This window comes from Dromiciops gliroides, chromosome 4 (genome assembly GCF_019393635.1).
Source record: "Dromiciops gliroides isolate mDroGli1 chromosome 4, mDroGli1.pri, whole genome shotgun sequence".
Classification (NCBI taxonomy): domain Eukaryota; kingdom Metazoa; phylum Chordata; class Mammalia; order Microbiotheria; family Microbiotheriidae; genus Dromiciops; species Dromiciops gliroides.
In genome coordinates, this window is record NC_057864.1 from 475,001,547 (window position 1) to 475,027,853 (window position 26,307).

General features: G+C 47.5%; 1 protein-coding gene across 20 annotated transcripts in view; it reads right to left on the bottom strand.

Moving 5' to 3' along the window:
• Positions 1 to 25,060, bottom strand: part of GTF2I (general transcription factor IIi) — a 96,528-nt gene extending 71,468 nt beyond the window's left edge. For 17 of the 20 annotated variants that reach the window (XM_044004386.1, XM_044004390.1, XM_044004382.1 and 14 more), the window contains exon 1: positions 24,184 to 24,315. The gene's annotated coding sequence lies outside the window, so the exon portion shown is untranslated. Of the gene's footprint in view, positions 1 to 24,183; positions 24,319 to 25,041 lie in introns of those variants that run through there. The other 3 variants (XM_044004378.1, XM_044004376.1, XM_044004371.1) reach the window with 2 other exon arrangements.
• Between the last annotated feature and the right edge of the window lie 1,247 nt (positions 25,061 to 26,307).

Here is a 26,307-nt window from a genome sequence, read left to right on the forward strand (position 1 = left end):
CTAGCGAAGGGAAGTGACTTGGTTTGGTGGCATTTTTTTCTCTCCCTATCAACAAACAATGAAATAGTGAGACTTAAAACTTGTATATTAAAATCGATATAGTTTTATTACAGATAACTACACATAACATTATATATACTAGAGCCACCTTCAGAAGCATTTTGGTTCACAAAGCAGGATTCCACTGTAATAACACAGGTCCTTTGATGAGGTTATTTATTAAGTGCTTGATCTGTACCTGCCACTGTGCTAAGCACATTATAAATATGTCCCCATTTGATCCTCACAACAGCCCTGTTCAGAAAACAGCTATTACATGGCTTGCCCAAGATCATACAGCTAGTGTATGTAAGAGACTGGATTTGAACTCACTTCTTCCTGACTCTAGGCCAAGAGTTCTAAACATTGCGCCACCTGCTGGAAAGCAGAGGGAATCCTCAGTGGATGATGCCCTCCATGTTTGCAAAGAAGTATGAAGAGGGTTTCTTAGGGATGCTGTAAGAGGCCTGAAGAAGGGCTGTTCTGATAGGTCAGTGAAGATGACCTGACTGACCAATGGAAGGAAAAAAAGAAGGGAGAGGGGAAAAAAAAAGAAGGGAAGAGAATATAACTAGAAAGAAGTAGGGGTGGAGGTGGGGGAATAGAGATCACAGTGAAGATGAAAAGTGGGGCACAGAGCAGGATGGGACAGTAAGAATTTATCAAATACAGGAATTGTGGAGTTAGTAAATATGGAAGTGGAACACTCGGGAGGGGGCAACATCCAGGAAATAGCCCCATTTTTAAAGTGGGTAAGTTTCATCAAATCACTCTAACGTGGCTGGAAACCCCTCAGAATCCCAATCTCACTCCACCTCTTTCCCGCACCTCCTGGCCAGGTGAAGACTGAGACTCCTTCTCTTCCTGCAAACCTGTCCTTTGGGAGCCTCCCCATGGGCACTCCCACAGCTCACAGAGCCCCTCCAGGCAGATGATCTCAGACAGATCAATCTCACCTCTCACCTTCACTCTGGGTGTGTCTGCAGCCTTTCCTGACTCTTGGGCATTCATCTCACAGAGATTTCACTCCCACCTTCCCTGCATCCCCTGCAGCTCTTCCTTCTCCCTTCTCCTTCACCCTCAGGCAGGCCCTCCCTGCCCTTCATCTGCTTTAAGGAGATGGTCTCCCCACTTCCAATCCCCACGCCCCAGCTGCCGATTTGATATTCCAGAAGCTTGTCTGACCCTATCACTCACTAGTCGGCAGTTTTAGAATCAAATAGGAAAGGCTTTCCCATCACAGACACAACTACCTTCCCTTCCTAAATCACACACAGTGTGGTCAGAGAGACCTTCTCCCATCCCCCTCACCTCCAGCTCTCTTTCAAAACCACCTGCAAGCACTCCTTGCCCAGGGAAGCAGAACCACCCCAGGCCTCACGACTCATGTTTCTCCTCACAGAATATACTCCCTGGCTAAAGGAAGGGTTTCTTTGGCTCACTGTGAATACACAGTGCCTGGCACATAGGAACACTTGTTCACTGACGCAGTTAATTCAAACGAGGGCCACTGGGTGGCCTGGTGGAGAGCGCCGGGCCTGGAGACCGGAACACACACCTGCCTGAGTTCAAATGGGACCTCAGACACATAGCTGGGTGACCCTGGGCAAGTCACTTAGCCCCGTTTGCCTCAGCGTCCTCATCTGTCAAATGAGCTGGAGAAGCAAATGGCGACCACTCCAGTATCTCTGCAAGAAAACCCCAAGTGGGGTCACAAAGCATCAGACATGACTGAAAAAAAAAAAAAAGACAGTAACAAAATGCAAATGGACTCAAATTTTACTTTTTATTCACCAAAAATATTCCCAGTAATGACACTAGCTCTTACTAGTCCAAAAAACTCAGAACATTTTTTTTTTTACAAAACTAATCTGATTTATGGGTGGTGCAGTGGATAGAGCACCGGCCTTGGATTCAGGAGGACGTGAGTTCAAATTCAGCCTCAGACACTTGACACTAGCTGTGTGAACCTGGGCAAGTCACTTAACCCTCATTGCCCAGTCCAAAACCAAAAAAAAAAAAAAAAACCAACCAACTAGTCTGATTTTAACTTCGACATTTCTATAATAAAGAAGCAAATATCTTCCTACTTGACAGATTTTTGGCCTTGGCTAAAAAAAAAACAAAAAACAAACCATAAACAGAGGAATGTAAGCCACTTGAGGGCAAGGACTGTCTTTTTTGTTGTTTCTTGGTATTTGTATCCTCAGTGCTTATGCTGAGCTAGCAAGCATCTAATAAAATGCTTTATCTTATTGAAAAATAAAATCCTTTTAAATAAAACCCAGCAAGTGGAGAAGGAAAATCCCGTTTTCTAACTATCAGTCTTATATATATATATATCCCCACTCCAAGTCTTTTCTTGGGGAACAATTTACAACATGATTTAAACTGAAAAAAATATCTGAGGCAAAACGGTTAAGAAATAATATGAGGTGGTCATTTTACAAGAGAACTGTCCCATCCTTTCCATTCCCAAGGCCTTCATCACCATTCATCTGAACCTTGGCCAATAACCTCCTTGCTTTCTGTCATGCCTCATTCCAATCCAACCTTCATGCTGCTGCCAGCAAAGTAAAGCTCCCAAAGCAGTCATTCCCTTGCTCCAAAACCTTCCATTTGTCTCCATTGCCCAGCCTGGCACTGGCCAACCTTTCCAGCTCGCGCTGAGGTGGGGGATTCTTAGACCTCACAGCCCCAAGCCCCCTTGCCCCTCTGACTTTCAAAATCTGATGAAACCTTTGGGTCCCTTCTCAGAATGTTTAAACACACAAAACACAACAAAAGAAACCAATGACGCTTTTTAAGGTCACAGACCCTGGGCAAAGAACCGGCTGACTATCTTCTCACTACCATGGATGACTCGCTGTTGCCTGAAGTCAGCTAGCTTCCGTCTGCAGGCTCTGTGGCTTCCCTCAGTGTGTCCCCATGGCCCCTCTCCCACCTCTCCCTCGGCCTCTGCTCAGGGGCTCCTCTCCCTCAGCAGTCAGGGCTTTGTCCCCCTCTCAGTACTGTGCAGGTCCATCTCCCACTGGGGGTTGGGGGGAGATGTATGTTCCAGGAGGGGCGAAGTCTGTTTTCATTTGGTGTCTCACAGGCTTCAGTATGACAGCAAACAATCAATATTTATCAAAGTCCCTAATGACAAATGCAATCATTATCTCACAGAATTTGAAGCCTTGATTTTAAGTTTCATTTCATGACTTTTTTTAATTTAAACCATGACTTTCAGTGGCAGGAGCTCCATCTATTCAGGCCAAGTCTGACATTGTTGTCCAACTCAAGTAAAGTAGGCACATGGTTGAATAGAATCCAACGCAGGAGACAAGTTTCTGAGAAAGGCAAGTCAGGGGATCCCCAAGGACTTAAGAAAATCTTGTGGCCTGAGGAAAGATTCATTTTTTTCCTGGGGATTTTGGGGGGGGGGGTGAGGGAAGAAATAAACCTGAGAAAGTAGGTCCCAAGGCAATGAAGGCCTGTCAGGGGCCCCCACAGGCCTCTTGGCCCCTGCGCATTCAAACCAAAATGCCCAATGTCAGACTGGCAAATTTCCCCATAGGCACATATGACTTTATAATGAAAGGCTGTTCAAAAATAAAATTTACTCCACTGGAATGAATCTAATCCTATAAACAATACATTATGGCCAACAAGGCCACAAAAGGAACTCAGAAGTTCTCCCTGAACCCCTTTTTATTTCTCTTCGTGGCTTTTTTTTTTTTGGTGGCAGCCAAATCAAAAGCTTTTGTCACAACTGTATGCTCAGGGAAGTAATAAATCATGAGATGCCTCACAATAGTACATCCATCTTGGATGGATTTTTTTTTTTGGTGGGGCAACAGGGGTTAAGTGACTTGGCCAGGGTCATACAGCTAGTGTCAAATGTCTGAGGCCACATTTGAATTCAGGTCCTTCTGAATCCAGGGCTACCTAGCTGTCCCCATCTTGGATATTTTAATCAATTTCACAACCTGTTATTATACTCTCTGATTTTTCCCCATTACATATGCACTTCTCAAACTTAGTTTTGTGTGTGTTCCATTTTTTCATCTCTCTTCAGTTTTCCTTAGAATTCTATAATGTAAGTTGGAAAGAATCATGTAAATTATTTAGCCTGGGGACTGGTCACCGTTTAAGGGAGGAGAGCCAAGGCAGCATCTGACGTCTAACCCTAACTAGCACATCCAATAGGATGGCAGGCAAGCTGAACTAGCAATGCCAGCGATCTCACAGCAACCTCACCTATTTTATAACGAAAGGCTTACTAAGAGAATGACACTTATTTCATATAATGATTTATTCATCATTGTTTAAATTTAAATAATGACTTATTTCATATGAAAGTAAGTCTCACTTAAGCATATTAGGCTGAATATTTCTAAATAAAATGTGAAATGAAGAAACAGAAGTGTTTCTACTTCTATTAATCTGACCCAGTCCTTGCATTTTCTTGGAAGATGTTCAAAATAAATGTGTTACAATTTTCATTTCCAAGCATAACTCCAGACTAATAGTTGACTTCTCAAAGTCATACTTTATATTAGAAAACAGTTATCTGCATGAGTAGACTACAGCAAAAATCTACTATTTCAGGGGCAGACAGGTGGCACAGTGGATAGAGCACCGGCCCTGGATTCAGGAGGACCTGAGTTCAAATCCAGACTTAGACACTTGACACTTACTAGCTATGTGACCCTGGGCAAGTCACTTAACCCCTCCTCCTCCCCCCCAAAAAAAGGTGTTTGTCTCTAACATCTGTGAATGTTTCCCCTCACTTGCAATTTCCCAAACTAGAGGCAGGCCTGCTCCCTTATGTGATTTTACCCAAATGACCAGAGGACGCTTCTGTTTTCCCCTGGATTTCTTTCTTTCTTTTTTTTTGGGGGGGGTGTGTGTGAGGCAATTGGGGTTAAGTGACTTGCCGAGGGTCACACAGCTAGTAAGTGTTAAGTGTCTGAGACCGGATTTGAATTCAGGTCCTCCTGAATCCAGGGCCAGTGCTCTATCCACTGCGCCACCTAGCTGCCCCTTCTCCCCTGGATTTTTACAAGGCTCCTCAGCCTGTGATTTCACACCCCCAGAGTGTTGGCACAAACTGTCATTCCATGGTTTATTTATTTGTTCATTTCCCCACAGAAATGAGACCCAGTAGGAGTTTGGCCAAATTTGATATCAGTACATAAGATTTGACTCATCTAATATGAAATTTGGGGAATTCATTGTTTTTCCTTTCCTGTTGTCATTTCCACCCAAGAAAATATTTCACAACATTGCTGTGCCATCAGGCTGTATAGAATAAACAATGGGCCAAAAAAACCCCAAAACCCCCCATCCAACCCAACAATGACAGCTCACACTTCCAGACCCAAGCTAAGGCCAGTTGAGGCCCTAGCAGCACAGGGAGCAGAAGGGCCTCTGTGCCACCTCCAGGCTGGCAGAGGGGCGGCCAACAGCTAGGAAGATGCCTGTGCAGTCTGTCTCAGGAGTCCATAAAAGCAGACCACGGTGATCCAGGCTTCCTAAACCAGACCTATCCCACTGTGTGAGATGCACTGATTGACAGGGGGAGGCTGCATTTGTGTTCCCCGGAGAGTCTCATCCTATCACAGGCTGGACTACACTACACACGGCCAGGTCCCTGAGAGCCCTTTCTGTCCCTGACAATGCCTTCTAAGCCTCTCTGCAGGTACACCTTCCCCTGAAGGTGTTAAGTGTCTGCTCACAGGCTCTGGCCTCAAGAAGTTAGGGGACCCTGGGAGTAGGCAGCCACTCAGTCCATGCAAGAAACAGGGTCCTGGAAAGGTTTGCCAAGACCCTCGGGCCTTCTACAAATCTATCACTTCTTCACTGGTGGAAAGTATTAGCAGATGCATTTGAGGAAATGTTGACCACAGAGCCTTAAACAGCTGGTAATAGATATTAATGGTCTCTCAGTCAAGAAATGAAGGGCTAGGGGGCAGCTAGGTGGTGCAGTGGATAGAGCACCAGCCCTGGAGTCAGGAGGACCTGAGTTCAAATCCTGCCTCAGACACTTAACACTTACTAGCTGTGTGACCCTAGGCAAGTCACTTAACCCCAATTGCCTCACTAAAAAAAAAAAAAAGAAAGAAAAAGAAATGAAGGGCTCACATAATATGACAGCATCCACTGAAAACCAAAGTAAACTAACACACAGGCAACCCTCATCTGCTTATTTCTGCTGAAAATACTCAGCTCTTAATTCAGTCCAACTCTCTTATTTTAGGAATAGGAGGGAATTGAGACCCAGAAGCTTCTGTGATTTGCCAAGAGCCATACGATGTCATTCAGGTCTCCAGCTGCTAACTGGCTCTCTGTGATGCAGTGCCAGTGACAATGACCCACCCCCATGGTCCCTTCTCGCTCTTAAGCCATGATCCTAGAACAGGCCGAGTCCCTCTAAGGTCTGGCAGACAGAGCCCCGTGGGAGTCAGGCAGTCTTGGGCTTGGGTCCTGGCCAGATGAGCCTGAGCAAGTCCCAATGTTCCAAGCCCTGCAGGTAGAGGGGCTCCCCAGGAATGCTCCACCAAGCCAGGGAGGGACCTTCCTACTGGACTTTGTTATTAATTGGTTGCTGGAAAGAAAAGATAATGTATCAAATCAAATCAATCTGTGTGCAATTATGCGGAGTGGCTACAGTAGCCAATGTTGGTCAGTCTTTATAAAAAGGAAAATTGTCCAGCACTCCCAATATATTGCCGTGGTTTTTTTGGCGGGGCAATGAGGGTTAAGTGACTTGCCCAGGGACACTCCCAAAATATTCTAAAGAGTCCTGATTTGAAAAATACCGGTCAGAAGAGCTGACTTTACCCAAAAAGTAAAGTTCTCTGAAATTTGAGTGAATTATCCTCATATAAACCATAACTAAAATAGCACATCTTACTTAAAAAAGAGATTCAGCTTTAAAAATAGGAGTTTTAAAAGCACATTTGTCTTAATGAATATATTACTTATGTTGGAAAGCAGCAGTGACAGGCACTGAAGAGAACATTAACCCCCTTCTGGGACACCTCACAATGGCTGAGTTTAACAACAAATTCAGTAAAACCTAGAGTTCATCATCTCTTGAAAAACAAAAAAGCTCTTTGGCCATTGAGCAGCGAATGAAACCGAACAACACTTTGCAGTCTCATCCCCAGGCCTCAAAGTCATGCAGCTCAGGCCACACAAGAATCGTCTGCAGACTGAGGCACTTACAGTTTTCTCAATTAGCTGGAGCTCTGAACATGCCATCAAAGCCTGGACTGAGGGTCAGCCAGGTGGTGCAGTGGATGGAGCACCGGCCCTGGAGTCAGGAGGACCTGAGTTCAAGTCCGGCCTCAGACACTTAACAGTTAACTAGCTGTGTGACCCTAGGCAAGTCACTTAACCCCAATTGCCTCACCAAAAACAACAACAACAACAACAACAAAAACCCCTGGACTGGTTTTCAAGGGAAGCCTTTCAAGACGCCAAGTCAGAAACTTCCCATTTCCTTCATGTAATGAACTCTGCCTTCCCTTTTCTAAGAAAAACTTCATGATAACAGACCAGATGTAGAACTGAGAAATCTTGTTTATCTCAAACCAATTAATATTAAGCGCCTGCTTGGGTGGTATGCTCAGGCTTTAAAAGATGGTTAAGACTTCAAATGGGGAGACATGGTAGACACCCTTGCCAGGCTAGTGACTACTGGGTGGGGTCCAGTTTGGCCCTAGGTTTGAATCCTGGCTCTGTGTGATCTTGGGCAGAGTCCCTTCCCCTTGCTGTGCCTCAGTTTCCTCCTATGTCGAAGGATGGAGTTGGATTCGATGGCTTTCCAAGGCCCTTCCAGATCTAAATTTATGAAGAGGGGAGCCAACAGAGGCTGACTGAGGGCCAGGCCACACCATTTTAGTTTTGATCCATGGGAATCAGATGGGGGATGGGGAAGAATTCTGAACAGAAGCTTTATCAGCCCCACAAGAAGTGAACAGGGTCCTTCCATGTGGGTTAGCTCATAAGCGTGTAACCCACACACGAACGCTAACAGGGGCTCTGGAGCACCAGGGCTACCTTATAGGCTCTCTTCTCTTCCCTTTAGATCGCCTTGGCAGCTCCTTAGAGCTCAGTCATCACTGAGATGCCCAGATCTGGATGGACGCCCCGGGCACTGGCACCATACCAGCCTGTACCTCCAACTGCCCACCGGATGTCACGGCCACCCCTCCCTCCCAGTACTTCCAGGTTCTGCCTCGCCTCCAGAGCCAATCAAATGGCCGAGTCCTGCTGATTCTGCCACAGCCTCCTGGTCTCTTCCCACCCAGTCTGTCCTCTGCACACTTGCCAAAGGGAGCTCCCTAAAATCACATACAGGCCTTTACTGCATCCCTGCCTCTAACCAGGGATCGATCCTCTAGCTTGGCCTCAAAGAGCTTCTTCACAAATGTGGGGTTTTTAAACTATGTCTGTTCTAAGGAAAGGCTTTTATTGGGGGGGTATGGGGAGATTAGAGGATAGTGAGAGGGAGGCTATGGGAAAATGGCGATGCATCTTTTTTTTTTTTAGTGAGGCAATTGGGGTTAAGTGACTTGCTCAGGGTCACACAGCTTGTAAATGTGTGTTAAGTGTCTGAGGCCGGATTTGAACTCAGGTACTCCTGACTCCAGGGCCGGTGCTCTATCCACTGTGCCACCTAGCTGCCCCCGATGCATCTTTTTTTGAAGCTGCATTAAGAGAAGCTTGCTGTTTCTGGACAGGTGCCTTCCTCCCATCTGACCTGCAGGCCAAACCAGTCTTCTCACCATTCGGGGCTTGCCTTCGCACCTCCCACAGGTCATCCATCCCCCAGGCCTGGGAGGCTCCTTCCTCAGCCCCAGGCCTCCCCAGTGGTCCTTCCACTTCCAAAAGGAGTATCAGAGCCTGGGGCTATACTGCCCAGAGGGTATCTTCCCCGAGGCCCTTCCTGATCTCCCAGTGGCTCCTGCCGGCAGTCTTTGTCTCCGGGGTATGTATTCCTAGCACCCAACTCAGTGCCTGACAAGTTTCCTGTTCATGTCTAGTGCCCCCTTTCCATGAGGCTAATTCCCCACGAATGGCAATCACCCCCCCACCAACTTTTTACATGTCCCTTACACTCTTCATAGGAAGGATATGTCAACACTCTTTCTGGGACCTTTCATCTCAGAAACTTGGATTATAAACTCTTGGAGGCAATTTGTGTTTGAATATTTGTGCACCCCCCCCCCTCGTCTGAATTCAAGTTCACGGTGCCACAGAGGTGTCCCCAAGGCCCCAAAGGCTGGGCCTCTATAGCCCCGGCTCAGCCCACAAGCTGGTTAAAAGGCCCACCTTAGGTTTATTTATCATCACCAGAAAGCTGCCCATAGCAACTCAGGAAAACAACTTCCTGAGGAAGATGGAGTGGGTGGAAGTGTGACCACTTTTGTGGAGGCTCCAAAGGCCTAGAATTCCAGTGTTCTGCCATATTAAAGCAGATCACCTCTTCAGCCTCTTGCACAATGTTTCATATGATTGTCATTCAAGTAGCTGGTCAATTAAATATAATTTTAACATGAAAAATATTCCAAGGGGCAGCTAGGTGGCACAGTGGATAAAACACCGGCCCTGGATTCAGGAGGACCTGAGTTCAAATCCGGTCTCTGGCACATGACACTTACTAGCTGTGTGACCTTGGGCAAGTCACTTAACCCTCATTGCCCCGCCCCCCCATAGATATATATTCCAAAAGAAATTATTTTCCCCTAATGAGTTACCATCACAAAGATTAATGGTCATTTCCTGGCTGCTAATCCTAAAATTACTGGGGCAGCTAGGTGGAGCAATGGATAGAGTGTCAGGCCTGGAGTCGGGAAGACTCATTTTCTTGAGTTCAAATCTGGCCTCACATACTAACTAGCTGTGTGACCCTAGGCAAGTCACTTCACCTAATTTGCCTCAGTTTCCTCATCTGTAAAATGAGATGGAGAGGGAGATGGCCAAGATCTAGTATCTTTGCCAGGAAAATCGAAATGAGACCATGAAGAGTCAGACACGACAGAAAAATGACAACAAAAATCTTGAAATGCTAAGTTTAGTTTCAAAATGTCCCGATTCTCCATTTATGTGGTACAGAGGAGGTTTTGGAATCAAAGAAACTGAATTTAAATTTGACTGGCATAACTGCCTCAGTTTCCTCATTGTAAAACGAGAAAGACTGGACTGGCTGGCCAGCACGGTTCTCTCAGAGCCCTTCCTGTCACCATGTGCTACAGGCTGTAGAGCCAGAGTCCAAAACCGAACAGTCCTTGCGCTCCCAGTTGTTTCCACTGTCCTGGGGGATACAACCTGGACATGGAGAAGTATCCACAGAATATTTTCACAAAGAAGACAACAAGCAGCTGGAGCAGCAGGAACGTTTTCTACATAAAAGGTGTTACCAAAACAGAGCTTTGAAGAGTCAGTGATTCTCAGAGGCAGAAATAAGGGGAGATGGGAGGGGGTCTCTGAGAAGCAGACACACGACCAGTTTGAGTTTGGGAAACAGCAGCTGGAGAACTGAGCTTGTTTGGCTAGAACATCAAGTACAGGAAAGGAAGTAACGTGAAACAAGTCTAGAAAGGCCAGGAGGCCCCAGACTGTGGAAGGTTCTGAGCTGCAGAGAAGACGGGTCTACTTTCTTCCTGGGACCCTATGATCAGATGGGGGTTCAGAGATGCCCTGGCCTTGGCCTGGCTATACACACGTCTCAAGACTATTCAAGTGGTGGATCGAGTGGGGAGCAGAGCCTCGAAGCAGAGACACCAACCAGGAGGCTACTGCCAGAGTTCACATCCCAAAGAAGGGGGGGACAAGAGATGTGGACACAGAATCCACGAGTCTTGGTAAACTCTTCATCCTATGAGCACACTCTTCTTCCTGGTAACAAGATGGGAGATGTGTGTGGAATTGTGCGTATGCTGATTCATTGGTCATTCTGCTTGTTTGTCTTTATTATAAGAAAGTGCACAATGATAGAGGGAGGAAGGGAAAAGGGGAAGACTAATTTTTCGGGGGGGGGGTGCTTGTTTTATTAAGGTAATCAATAAAGCTTCCCCACCAAAGTTACTAAAACTTGGAAACTGATTTGAACATGATGGGGGGGGGCAGGGAAGAGAGATAAAGAAGCATCAAGGACAGGCATGGGGCTCGAGGGGAAACAAGAAGTTCCATGTCACACACGCCAAGCTTGAGATGCTCATCAGACATTGTACTAGAGCAGAGAGAGCAGGAAAAGATAGGGCCCCATAAGCCACACAGGGGGAAGCAAGGCAGCCTAAGTGAACTGGATAAAAAAGGATATTCTCTCTTCTAACATTTCAGAAAAAATTACACAGGTTTTCTTTCTTTTGGGGGGGGGCGGGGCAATGAGGGTGAAGTGACTTGCCCAGGGTCACACAGCTAGTAAGTGTCAAGTGTCTGAGGTCAAATTTGAACTCAGGTCCTCCTGAATCCAGGGCCGGTGCTTTATCCACTGCGCCACCCAGCTGACCCCTACTACACATGTTTTCAATCGGGAGAGATCTGCTCAAAGAAGTGAGGAACTAGACAAGTTGGGATGAGCAACAGAACCATTCTCCTGGCTATCGTTAAGTCTATTTGTTTACAGTCATCAGTAGAGCCACCACTTCCCATGGATGTGACCGGCTTTCTCCTCCTGATTCATGTCACACATTTGAGTTAGCATTACATATAGTTCGGGGGCAGCTAGGTGGCGCAGTGGATAGAGTACTGGCTCTGGATTCAGGAGGACCTGAGTTCAAATCCGGCCTCAGACACTTAACAATTACTAGCTGTGTGACCCTGGGCAAGTCACTTAGCCCCCATTGCCTCACCAAAAAAAAAAAAAAAAAAAGCATTACATATAGTCCGGCCAACACAGAATCCTTTAAAATGGTCCTCGCTGGTCACAGATCCATTAGCACACCAGTACAGCACCTAGACTACAATCATCAGTGGGCTAAGTGTCTCAGATTTCAAAAGCATTACAAGAATTTTCTAGTATTCAGTTTCCTGTTTTTGCAGTGAGACCATGTAAGTTCATGAAGACTGAGAATGGCGAGCTAAGATTCCAAATTTCCATACAAACTCCAGCGGCCTAACATGCACAAAAAGTCCTACCTCTCAGAGGTATTTAACTAGCACCATTCCAAATATCACAGAAGACTTTGGAGAATAAAAGAAATACAGGGGCAGCTAGGTGGCGCAGTGGATAAAGCACCGGCCCTGGATTCAGGAGGACCTGAGTTCAAATCCGGCCTCAGACACTTGACACTTACTAGCTGTGTGACCCTGGGCAAGTCACTTAACCCTCATTGCCCCTCCAACAAAAACAAAAACAAAAACAAAAACAAAAACAAAAAATCAAAGAAATACAGCCCTTAGCATCAGTATAAACACGACTCCAAAATGCGATCACTCCTCTTAAGCACACTCACAAAGCAGCTCTCCATGAACATGGGAGGGAGGGGTCTTTAAACATCAGCAAAACCAACCTCACCACTACCTAAAAATCCAACTGTGCTCTTTACATCTGACTATTTTTGCGCACCTCCCCCCAAAGTAGGCAAGTTGGAAAATAGGCCATAACCAAAGGTGAATGTGTGTGAGAACCCTAGTCTTCTCTAAATTTCTCTAAATAATTTTGAATACAAACATGCCTTTTTTCACCAATTATGTTCACGCTAAGCTGCCCTCATAGCTGTTCCCAACTAAACACCTCATCTCCCCTCTCCATACCTTTGTACTCCCTGTCGGCCATGCCTAGTGGTCCATTCCCTCTTCATCTCTACCTCTCACAAGGAAGGCCTTTCTATCTCCAAGGATGATCTCAAGCGCCACAGCCTTCCCTGATCCCATACCCCTACCTACTGCCCCTGTTTAATGCTCTGCCTTCCCAAATTAAACTGCATTCTATTTTCTGTTTCCTTGTTTTTGTGTCAACATAGGAGAATATAAATGATCTGAAGTAAGCCAAGAATCTATAGCTGGGCCTTTTGCACATAATAGGCAACTAGTATTTGCAGAACTAAGTGTATGCCTACGATATACAAGCAGGGAAGGCTTCTTTGCAGCACCAGCAAGTGCTGGGGCCTACTTAACCCTCAAAAGAAATGAAGAGGCAGGGAGATGGGAAAAGGAAGGGAACACGCGTTGGGTTGTTCTGTGACTGACTATTGTCCAACTGGACTGACCAGAGAACAGGGGCTGGGGAAAGCCAGGCTGGCACTGGGCAAGGTGGGCCTCTCCCAAAAGCAGGCCCACCTTACAGCACCAGGTGTGGAAGCCCTCGGGAGTGCTCACACACTGTGGTAGGCCTAAGTGTACCATCTCAAACCTTCTTCCCAGATTCCATTAGGATGGTTAGTGAGCGAGCAGAGATTTAGAACCAAGGCCCAGCAAAGGAAGAAAAAGGTCCAAAGCAAATCCACTGGGAGCCTTTGGGTGCCCAGAGCTCCCCCCAGCTCGATGCCTTGTTGACTAACTTGGGGGCTTTGAGATCTACTTTGATTTCAGTCAAAGGGGAGTGTTTTGTTTTCGGAGAAATGGCCTGAGGAGTGTAAAGGGATCAATCCTTCTTTGCTTCCCCCCACCCTAGAGAACAAAGGGGATCTGCAAGGCACAGGCATGCTCCTCTCCATCCACCTGCCGGCTGAAGCAGGATTCAGACCTTCAAGAGCCAGCGGACAGCAATGACCCTGGCTACAAAGGAGCCAAGGGGAATATGCTCCAAACAGGAGGAGACGGGGACTCAGAGAGGTTCCCAAGGGCTCGACTTTTTTCATGAGATTTTTCAAGGGTTAAAAGGGCTAAAAACAGAATTAAGAGAAACTCAGAGACAAAGGGCAAAGAACTGGGAATTACTTTATTATTCAAATTAATAAAAATTTATTAAGCACCTGTAGTGTACAGAGTTCAATGCTAGACCCAGGGGAAGCTGGGTCACAATTTCTGCCCCCAAGGACTTCAGCAATGTGATGGCACAAGAATAACTAATACAAAATACATTAATTACATTAGAAGGGCACAGTCAAGGTGTCACGTAAGAAAAAGAAATTTTTATCCAAAAATTCAAACATATTTTAAAAATTATTTTCAATGAACAATCATTTTTATCCCCCCCCCCACCCCCCCCCCCGCCTCCACCAATGGGGGAAAAAAGTAAAAACAAAACCCCTGTCGCAAATACGAATAGTCAAGCAAAACTAATGCCTGTTGGTGGCTGTCTCTAAAGATGTCGCTCATTCTGTGCATTTGGTCCATCCCCTTCCTGGGAAGGGGTGAGCAGCCTTCTGGCTCACCAGCCCTCCACACGATGGCTCACCATCGTAAGTCTTCAAAATTGGCCATTTTTGCAATGTTTTGATCAACCTCTGCTAGGCCAGTCTACTGGGCTGCAATGCAACCAGGGCACAAAAAGGAACAGATTAAAATCCGGGCTCCTGACATCTAGCTATGAATAACCCAAGGTAGCTTGGGAGAAGGACAAGGGAGAATTCTGAAGAAGGGTTTAGGAAGATTTGAGCAAGTAGAAATAAGGGATTCATAAGAGCTGGTGGGATTTAAAGACTATAGATATCCCTCATAAGCCATCTTTCTTTCTCTATTCTCCCACTACACAGATGAGGAAGATTAAGGCCCAGATAAGTGATCTGCCCAGGGTCACACAAACAATAACTCACATTTATGTAGGCTTTAAGGTTAGCAAAGCCCAGATCCCAGCCCAAGTCTTTCTTACTTCCAACTATACGGTTCCTACACCAGAGAGAGGACCAGAGGTTGGCAGAGACCTGGATTTAACTCTCACATCTTACTAGGTGACCATAACTATGAGCATGAAAAAGTTCCTTTCCTTCCCTGTGGGCCTGCTTGCTCATCCACGAAATGAGGATTAGACGGATCTGACACAATATCATCCTAAGGCTTGTTCTTCTGGGCTTCTTGGTGTATAACAAAGCAACAACTGGCAGGGACCTCAGAGACACTGAATCCTTCCCCCTGCCCTCACAGAGGAGAAGAGTGGAGCCCAGGAAAACCAAGTGCCCAAGGTCACACTGAATGGAAATTTCAAAGGCAAGATTTGAACCCAAGTGCTCCTTCCACCGTAGCACTGCTGCTACCAAGCTGTTGGCCTTCACTGTCCAGCACACCCAGCAGTCAATAAAAAAACCCCAAAGACTCTGACTTCAACAGGAAGACTGCAGAAATCAGTAGTCAAAGCTGTTGCACAGACTATCAACAGAAAGGAATAACATTTTCATTCAAATTTCTTCTGACAGTTCAACTATCTCCTGAGTGAACTCAACTGTGCTTATGTTTCTCTCAGCTAGAACTGCCAGCCTGTAAATATTCCACAGCAGGATGCCAAGTCTGATAGTGGGTGTGAAACAAAAGACATGGATTTCAGCAGATAATTGCAAAAGGGGCAGAGAGCCCTGCTTTTAAAGCTAGGTGATTACTCGGGTTTTTTCTACTTATTAACTTATCTTTCTCTTATATTATAAAGTACTTGAAATTTAACAGTATTGAAGTATAATTTTATAAATTATATGTTGTGATAACACTAAGGAAGAAAAATTAAAATCATTTATCGCAAAATAACAATTTGGATCAAGGTGAAGAAAACCAATTATTTAGGGGACACATTTTATAAACAGGTCTTAGTAGGACATTAACTTATTTTTTAAACAGGATCAAGTTAATATTTAACTGTTCAAGAAGAACAAGTTATAATACGGGCAAGCAACATCCTCTGAATGAAAATAAACTTCTGAAATAAGGGTGAACAATCCAAGAAATTCATGCTGATGAACAGAGTCAGGCTTAGCCAAATGACTAAAGACTTGCATTAGCTCCTGAGGTCCTGAAGCAGTATTTTTATTTTATTTTGGCGGGGGTGGGGCAATGAGGGTTAAGGGACATGCCCAGGGTCATACAGCTAGTAAATGTCAAGTGTCTGAGGTCTGATTTGAACTCAGGTCCTCCTGAATCCAGGGCCGGTGCTTTATCCACTGCAGCCACCTAACTGCCCTCCTGAGGCAGTATTTTGAGAGACTTGGCTTCTTATACTTAACTAGCTTTGCCAGCTTGGGCACATCCCTTCCCGTCTTAAACTTAGTTTCTTCTTTTGTCCAATGGGTATAATACTACACTGTGAGCCACTGCTATTCTGCAGAGGATTCCCTTGTTATTTTATAGCCTTATCGGAATACCAAATGACAATCTGGTCACTTTATTTATCCAAAGTCATTAAACTAGGGACTTGGTAACACACCAGGCTGAACATGCAGGCGCCTGCCTAGATTCAGCCTGTTGTCACTAAGTCCCTGTTTCAATTATTTTGGATAAACAGAATATCCCTAACATCCCATAACAAAATAATAAATAAATCATTCCTCTAAAATGAACTGTTTATACCTTCAGAAATTCAGGTAATGCCTTCAACAAAGATTAGAACTTGGTGTCCCAAGTGGAATGAACATTAGGTTCAAGGCCAGAAGGCAGAAGGTTTTCTCTGCATTCATTAAGCAAGCATGAGCCCACCCTTAAGTATAACAGTGATAACGACTCTCTGCCCTCCCTACCTTTACCTGGTTGGCATGAGGACCAACAAGGTGCTTTGTCGAAGTCAATAACTATGTAAATATAAATTATTCACTATTATTAAATACTGACTGCCTAGTATATGAAAATGAAACTCTGAAATGTGCCTAGTGATTTAAACAGTCTAAACAGATTTCATACAAACTTTTTTTTTGGCTTTTGTTTTGTTTTGTGGGGCAATGGGGGTTAAGTGACTTGCCCAGGGTCATACAGCTAGTGTCAAGTGGCTGAGGCTGGATTTGAACTCAGGTTCTCCTGAATCCAAGGCTGGTGCTTTATCCACTTCACCACCTAGCTGCCCCTCATACAAACTTTGATAGAGTAAAATAAATGACTGACTTTATATTTATATTTATTTTTCAAGAATAATCAGCACAGCAAAGAACAAAAGAAAAGCACAGAAAAGCAGGGTAGTTTAAAAAGTGCAATTCATGGTTTCATACTGAATCCTCTGTGTTGTGCTGTGTATATGGAAATGTTTTTTGTCTTTTTGTATTTAAGTCCAAAACGAATAAAAAATTTTTAAAGAAAGAAAAATTGTGCTCCAAAAAGGGAAGGGTTGCTCTCAAGCTGACATGGGGGGGGAGGGCTAATAATTTTTTAGACCAGTGTGTTTGAACTAGTACCAATCGTTCAAAAAGACACACTCTAAACCACAGACCCCTTCCACTGATTTAAATCAATGAATAGTGGGGGCAGCTAGGTGGCGCAGTGGATAGAGCACCGGCCCTGGAGTCAGGAGGACCTGAGTTCAAATCTGGCCTCAGACACTTAACACTTACTAGCTGTGTGACCCTGGGCAAGTCACTTAACCCTCACTGCCCAACCCAAAAAAAAAAAATAAATAAATCAATGAATAGTGTACCTATATGACCAGAGTGTTAGGTTATATACAGTACTGCTACCCAAAAAATAAATAGATAAATATCACCCTTCTCCATTACTCCTTAATGTTATGAGACACAAACTTCAGAGAACTTCCTAGATTATATTTTGCTTTCTGGGTCCATTTTTACAAACTCCTCCCAAGGGAGTTGGGATCCTCACTGATGTCAGCATTTTTCTATCTTCATGTACTAAAGTACGCTACAATAAGAGCTGTTAAAACACTTGCAAGTCACAAACTCCATTCCTTCCCCAAAGCTGGTATCATTTATGACTTGGGTAACTTACCTTTGCGGCTGTTGGTGCACAAGCTATGGTATAGAGAGAGGGAAGAGAAACAGATCTGAAGTCAGGTGGGTAACCTGGGCTCAAATTCTGGTTCTGTTCTACTTACTACCCTGAATGATCGAAGGGAAATCACTTCATGTTCCCTGGACTTCAGTTTCCTCTTCTGTAAAATAGGAGGTTTAGACAAGATGTCTAAGGTCCTTCTCTGCTATAAATCCTATGATCCCAGTGTGTGGGATGTTCTTAGAGCAAAGACACACACCTTCAGTTGTTTCTCCTATAGACAAGAGGGTTGTTTTGGTCCATTTGAGTTACTTTTTCTCTTGTGGTCATTTGACAAACAGTTGTCAAATGCCTACATTTGGGGACAGAAGACAGACTGGAGTTGGGAGACTGCAAAGGCCAGAGCCAGCCTAGAAAACAACAGGGGGAAGGACCAGTAAAGAGTTAGGGGTGTAACACCCTCAAACCCTTAACCTTGGCCTCATTAGCAATGGCTATTTATTTAACAAACTGACCTAAAGAACAAACAGGCTTCCAGAGCCTGGCAAAGTTAACTACCGTGCTTTTCTCTTCTGTTAAATATGGGTGACAGAAGCACTATCCTTTTCACAGGAATGGCAAGGATTAAATGAAGATATAAATAAATGTAAGGCATTTTTGGTAGGATCCTAATATTTGAAAGATTCCTTATCCAACCCAACCCCCAAATGTTGCAGGTGAATAAATCGAGGCTCAGACTTGTGGCAACTCCCACAAGGTCACAAACCCCAGTCCTCCACGTTCTGGCCACCAGAGAACAAAGCCCTCAAACTCCCAAAGTGGCCAACTGCCCTTTGTAGGTCTCTCACATTCACACAGACCTTGCCCAAGTCTCCATCCCCCACCTCAAACAACCCTTTCAAAAGGTGCTTCAATTCCCACCCATCCCCAAGCAAAAAATACCCCACGCAAAGGGGAAATAGGTGGAATAAAGGTGTTTTCCCCTCTAGGTTTTAGAAGTTGTTCCCATTTGTCATTCAGTTGTCCTACTGTTCAGGACCCCGTCTGGGGTTTTCTTGGCAAAGAATCTGGAGTGTTTTGTCATTTCTTTCTCCAGCTCATTTAACATACAAGGAAACCGAGACAAACAGAGTGAAGTGACTTGCCCAGGGCCACACAGCTAGTAATAGTCTAAGTCAAATTTCTGATTCCAGGGCAGGCACTCTGACCACTGCACTGCCCGGCTGTTCTCCAACAGGGTACGTAAGGACCAATGTCTAAATTTTTATCTTCTCTTTCACACCTTGGGGTGTGACTATTTGCTGGCACAAATTCAAGAGTGGAGTTTTGGGAATCCACAGTTCAGTCTCCAGGCCCTGAAGGAAATTAATTTTTGTTTTTATTAGACAGAATTTTTTTTTTTAATTAAGCAGCCCTAAGTGTACAGAACTGTGTAGGGACTGCCCAAAGACAAAAATGAAGCTGGTCTGTGCTGCACACCCCACCCCACCCCCAGCTCTAACAGGAGGCCTATTCCAGGTTCCGTCGTCATCCTTCCATTCCAGAGGCACTGTCTGCCATCTCCTCAGCTCCCCTGGGGTCAGTTACTGTGTCTGCACACAAGATCCCCAGACCTATATTCATCCAGGCCTAGCCTCTCGCCTGTGCTCCAGTTCGGCCTAAGGGCCCATCAAGGAAAGAAAGACCATCCTCTGCCAGCCCAGGTTCCAAACAACTGTCCAGTCCTGTCACTTCTACCCTCAGAACCTTTCTCAAAACTGGTTCTTCCTCCACAGGCAGAGCTACCAGCCCAGTTCAGTCTCTCAATAATCACCCCAGCTAAATAGTGCCTTCATATTGACAAAGCAGCTTCCCTGTTGCCTCATCAGCAGGGCTTCTGCAGCAACCTGTGAAACGTTCTCTATTCACTACAAAGTCGATCCCCTTTGCAGCTCTCCCTAGACACGGCAGGGCAGATTCCCCATTAAGTCCTTTTCAAGTTCTCTCTAGGAGAGAAGGCAAACTCATTTGGGCACTGCAAAGCCTTCCCAATCTGCCTTAACACCTGACCTTTCCAGGCTGTTCTTTTTTTTTGGGGGGGGGGGCAATGGGGGTTAAGTGACTTGCCCAGGGTCACACAGCTAGTGTCAAGTGTCTGAGGCCAGATTTGAACTCAGGTCCTCCTGAATCCAGGGCCGGTGCTTTATCCACTGTGCCACCTAGCTGCCCCCTCCAGGCTGTTCTTGACAATCTCTCTGCCTCTGCCCAGGTTACCCGATCCTCACTGCCCAACTACTTCAGAGGCCCCTCAGCCCTACCCTGATCCATTTTGCAGGTGAGGACACTGAGGCAGTAAAGGGTTAAGTGCCTTGCCCAGGGTCACACAGCTAATAAGAGTCTACTGTTGGGGCGGCTAGGTGGCGCAGTGGATAGAGCACCGGCCCTGGATTCAGGAGGACCTGAGTTCATATCCGGCCTCAGACACTTGACACTTACTAGCTGTGTGACCCTGAGCAAGTCACTTAACCCCAACTGCCCAGCAAAAAAAAGAAAAGGAAAAAAAAGAAAAAGAGTCTACTGTTAAGATTTGGATTGATCCTCCTGAATTTAAATGTACTGCTCTATCCACTAGACCACACTGCTTAGTAGACAGCACCCGGGCACATACAAGGTGATTAATACAGACTTCTTGAATGATTACCCATAAGGCGTTTTCGCCTGACTAGTAAGCAGTTCAATAAGATTGTCTAATGAGAGACAGACAGAGAAGGACAACCCCTATTCCCTGTAGGAGGGGGGCACCTGGGAATCAAAGTGGGGGCAGGTGTATTCCAGGCATGGAGGCAGATACCAAAAAGGCCTGGAACAAGGAAATAGAAGGCCTGGTTAGGAGAACATCAAGTAGGTCAATCTGGTTGAAAAGTGGAATGTATCAAGGGTAGTAAGAATTTCAGTCTAGAAGAGCAGCTGGCAAAGCTTTAAATGGCCAAATGAGTCTGTATTTTATTCTAAAAGGAACAGGGACCCATCCAATGAAGAGGAGCAGGTCAGACTGGGACTGGAAGCAGCTTTTTCTGGCAGCTGTATGGAGGATGCCTTGGCATAATCATATATTTCTACTATCCCTTAAGCTGGAATTAATTATAATGAAGGATTGCTGTGTAAATTCATTTGGCATCTCTGAGAACTAGAATTTGAGGAATAGAAGGTCATGAAATCTTGTCCCTCTTTTTATAGATCAGTAAATGATGACCCTGAAAGGTGAAATCACTTATATTATTGTGCTATAAGAAATGACAAGTAGGATGATTTCAGAAAGGCCTGGAAAGACTTGTATGAACTGATGTACAATGAAGAGCGCAGAACCAGAACATTATGCACAGAGACAGCAATATTGTTTAATGAAGAACTGTGAATGACTTGACTTTTCTCAGCAATACAATGATCCAAGACAATCCCAAAGGGCTATCTATGAAACACACTTAATATCCACCTCCAAAGAAAGAACTGATATTGATGGAATGCAGACTGAAGCAGGCTATTTTTCACTTTCATTTTTTTCCTGTTATTCAAGTTTTATTGTACAAAAATGACCAATGTGGTAATAATGTTTTACATAGCCTTACCTGTATAACCTATATCTAATTGCTTATTGCCTCAGGGAGGGGGGAGGGAAGGAGGGATAAAAATTAGACCCCAAAACTATTAATAAAAATGTTTTTTACTTTAAAAAAAGGTGTAATCGCTTGCCCAAGATCACAAAGCAAGGTATGTCAAGAAGAGAAAATAGGGATGCTGAGCCCTAGGTCTTTCCCATTCCATCACACAGGTACTTTCCAGTGACTGCTTGGAGAAAGAAGTGTGCTTCTAAAACGTCTATAAAACCCTCTGCACGAGATCTAGGAGAACCTAAGCCAAGAAGGGCACAGAAGGAGAAGGCTGGGAAGGGGTGGGGCCAGCACCACAGGAGAAAACACAGGCAGGGATGACATAGGGCCTCCACACAAGGACTTCCCAGTCCAGCCCATTAACTATCTCCTGCAAGAATTCCTGGCATGTTTTATCCATCGCTTTAGGTTCCCTTTGTAACAGAGAAATAGTCCCAAACTCCTACGCTTCTGCCAGGCTTAGCAATGCCTGGTTAGTAGGCAAGAATAGCCAAGGACCAACACTGAATAAAAGCGAGAAGAGAGGAAACCAGGGCGGGACAGGAATGAAAAAGACCAGATTGTAGAGACAAAGCCAGAGGAGAAAAAAGGGAGGGGGGTGGGAGAAGAGAGACAAATGGCAAGGGTGAAAATCCCAAAGGCTGAAAGAGAACACAAGGGAATAAGGTAGAAAAGAGGAAAATCAGCACTCCACTAAAGCACTTTTTACTTCTAATTTAGGCACGTGTTATAATGAACATTTGCCAAAAAACAAAACCAAAAAAAAACCCTGCTTTTTTTGTTTTATTCTCCAAAGCAGCCAGTTGACATTAAGTATAGTTTGCTTTATTGTTTAATCATAATTCACATAAAAAAGGTAAAATCTCAGTACATAGTCAAATAAAGGTAGGAAATTGATAATTACCCGGAAGTCTTTAATCCAAAGGCCTATCTATATCAGTTAGCACGGGCTGAGCAATCAATAATTACCGAGTATCAGTTAAAGGTAAGTGTTTAATAATTATGTAGTGTTTTGTTTACAATCCCCTCCTTTATCAGAACCCCGGGGCTATGGATCAGGAAGCTACAGGATCTGGATTGGGGGACACCTCCATTTTGTGAAACCACAGAAATCCAAGTTTATCGCATCCCGCCATCGCCCCCACCCATCTTAATCACAACCAAAAATTCTCCCCAGGAGTGAAATCCATTAAACTTATCAAAACGATTAAAGACTTTTACCCACAGAAAGAAAACCAAGGTGCTTGTCCTTTAATTGCCTCTTCCTGCTCAAGTCCTTAACTGTGACCCATTCAGAAAATCCTCCCCAGGCCCAGGGTTGGACCTTTCTCTTTTATGTAAAAGCTTGGGGGGAAGGGGGAGGGGGGGAAGGCGGCTAAAACCCGAAGTCCTCCTCCGGCTCTTACCTCCTAGGAGGGCCTTGTCTCTGCTGGGGGGGGGGTGTCACCTAGAAGCTTTGGAATTCTTACCCGATCCACTCATTGATCCCCACAAAACTCCCCCCCCCCCCGCCGAACTCTGCAGGGGAAGAGACGGTCAGTGTAGACAGGGCCTGCCCCCTGGACTGGGGGAGTCGGAAAGCCTCGGAAATCTACAAAGGGAGCGGGGCTTCACATCCCAAAGCTGATCCCCCCTCCCATCCCGCACGGGTTCGGCCCCCGTCCCCCCCCCCAAGCCGAGCCTCGACGCTGCCGAGGGGCCGGAGGGGCTGTAGAGGTACCACGACACCCCCCTCCAAATTAGTCGGGGTCCCTCGATCCAAGGCCCTAGTCCGACCAGGCCCCAGGCCCCGAGCCAAGGGGAGCCGCCCGAGCCCGGAGGGAGATGGACGGCGTCGGGGCCGAGAAGGCTGGACCAACTTAAGACCTGGGTGTGAATTCGCGTCCTTTACGCCCCACCCCTCCTCCCGCCTCTACGGTGCCCAGACTTGGGGTTTCGGGGGCCCCAAATTACACTGGGGAGAAAATGCCTCGTGGACCCTCAGGAACCCCTCGACCTCCCAGCTCCGCCTTGGCCCTAGTAGGACCCGCAGAGGACAATGGCCTCTGCAGGCTCCACCTGGCAGGGGGAGGGGGAGCGATGGGGCGGGGGCGGGGCCACGATGGGGCGGGGCTGACACCTTCACCTAGCCCGGCGGCGGCGGCGGAAGCCCCGCCCCCAGGCCCCGCCGGCCAATCCAAGCGCGCCGCCGCCGAGCCTGCGCTTGAGTCCCAGGACAGGGCCCAGCCGGCGCGCGACCCCAGCTCAGCCCCGGCCCGAGCCGAGAGCGCGCGACCCCAGCCTGCCCAGCCAATCAGGGCGGGGTGAAAAGCAAGGACATTTCCCCCCTCCCGCCGCCCCCCCCCCACATCCCCCTCTCCCTCCCTCCGCTAAAGCCGGCGCGCGCGCACAGAGCGCTCTTCAGTCCTCCCCGCCCCCAACACTCCCCCCCTGCTCCGCGCGCGCGCCCCCCCACGCGCGCGCCGCCGCGGCTCGCGCGTCCAACCGTCGCCCCTCGCAACCCCCCCCCCACCCCGCCCCCACCCCGGAGGTCCGAGGCCGGCGGGCGGGGGGGGGGACCGGCGCCCACCCCCCCTTCACAATAACCACCCCCTCCGTTAAACTGCCCCTCCATGTCTGCCCCGCGGAAGCGGAGGAGGAGGCGACGGAGGCCCCGGGCTAGGCCAGGCTGGGCCCAGCCGAGCCGAGCGGGCCGCGGACTCACCCGATGCAGCAGCGGCCGCGGCAGCAGCGGCAGCAGCGGGGACGGCGGGGACCGCGGCGGCGCCGGGCAGCCCCGAGGCGCGGAGGGAGGAGGCGGGGGTGGGTGCGGGGCACCGATCAGGCCGAGCCGGGGGCGGAGGCGTCCGGTCTCGCTCGCGGCTGGCCGGTCCTGCCTGCGCCTGGGGCTGGGGCTGGGGCCGTCGCTGTCGCCGTCGGGCTCCTGTCACCGCCGCATGGCCGCCCCCGACAGGGCCCACGCTCCGCGCACGGCTGGCCTGAGCGCCCGAAAGGCGGAGAAGCAGAGCGCGGCAGGCGGGCGGCGGCGAGAGAGGGGGCGCGCGAGATGGGGGCCCGCGGCGGTCTGTGGCCCCTGTTGTCCGCTCTCCTCCTCCTCCTCCTCCTCCTCCTCCTCCTTAGCTCGCTCTTTTTTTTTTTTTTTTGTTCCTAGAGAGCCCGCTGCGCATGCGCGCCCGCCGCGCCGCCCCGCGGGAGTCGTAGTCTTCCGGGCCTTGCCCACCAGGCCGAGGGCGGCGAGGCCGGACTACGACTCCCAGGGTGCACCGCGAGGGCGAGCCCCGAACTCGGGGACGGGGCGAGAGCGAGCGGCGCTGGCCCGCCCGGACGAGGGCTGTCAATGGAGGAGCAGAGCAGGAGGAGCCGAGGACGAACATGGCTGCGGCTGCTGCTACTGCAGCTGCACCTGGGGCCTGCTCGGCTGCACGAGGCGGGGGGGGGGGGGGGGGGGGGAAGGGGGGGGGGAACCCCGGGCTCGGCTCTGCTCGGCCCCGCTCGGCTCGGGCTCGGCCTGCGACCCTCGCGCGGGCGCCCCGCTCTTCTCGAAGCCCCCACCCCAGCTTACCGACACAAAGAGCGGCTCCCGCTGCTGCACCACTGCGGGGGCCTCTCGGGCCCGGCGCGCCCACGCCCGCCCGGGCACAAAGAAGTTTAAAAAAGAAAGAAATCCAGTGCTGCTTGGAGGCTGGACAAACCAGAGCCAGCAAGCCTGGGCCGAGGCCCTGCCCAGCCCTGACCCCGGCTTGTAGCGCCCGGGTAGGACGCGCCAGCCCTCCCTTTGTGCGGCCTCCGCCTGCTCGACCTCAGGCAGGGCTCAAGAATGTGGTCGGACAGAAAGAAGGGCAGCCCGGCAGGGCTGTAAAAATCTGGTTTCTGATTCAGGTTCTGGTGGCCGAATAACCAGCCAGACTTGCTGGGCTTCGGCTCTTCCTGGTGTGAGCCGACCCCCACCCCACCAAGTCCACCCCTCCCCAGTGTGCACAGACAGGAGCATCCGAATGCACGCATCTGCACGTTTGTGATCTGGGGCTCAGAAGTTTTCAAGCCACAGAAAGCTGCAGCTTCCTCAATATTCGCTTTTCATCACACAACAAAATGCTCACATTTTCCTCAGTTTGCCCATCTGTAAAATGGACAAAGGGAGGCCTCGTCTCTCCCCACCTTAGGCAAACTCTAGAGTTGAGCCCTAGAAGGAGTTGGGGCTACTGGAGTAACTGTTACTGCAGTCTCACAGCAGCACCTAAAAGTTTTTCCTATACATTTCGTACAGAAATCAGATCTGTACAATGAATTAAGGATTCTATGCGATATGGGGTAAAATGGGCCAATTACCGTTTTAAGTCGTGCATTTCTGAAAGGAAATTGTTGACATACTTGCCTAATGCCAGTCTACTTGTTGATTTGTTGATTGATTGGGTGTCCCACGGATCTAATTCCCAGGGTTAGGTTTGGTTTGTTTTTTGGTTTGGTTTGGGGGGTTCTGGTAACAAACTATTCAGTCAATAAACTCTTTTTCACTACTCCGAGCTTCCTGACATCCTTGGAGGTAATCTCCATGCTTGCTCTCAGACCAAAGAAAGATACTGTCTGTTGTTTTTAATGCTTGTTAACTGCTGATAGGAGAAAGCAGTGCTTCAGACAGAGACTAACAGGGATGGAACAAGGGTAGGCCTGTGCATTCGACATGAAGGAGTGCTAATGTTGCAGCTATGACAGCCAGTGATACCAACAGCATGTCACAGAGAGATAATTGTACCCTTTTGCAGAACTTTAGGGAGGCTGTCTTTCTGCAAATCCCAGTAGGAACCTTTCAGACTATTGCAGGCAGCTG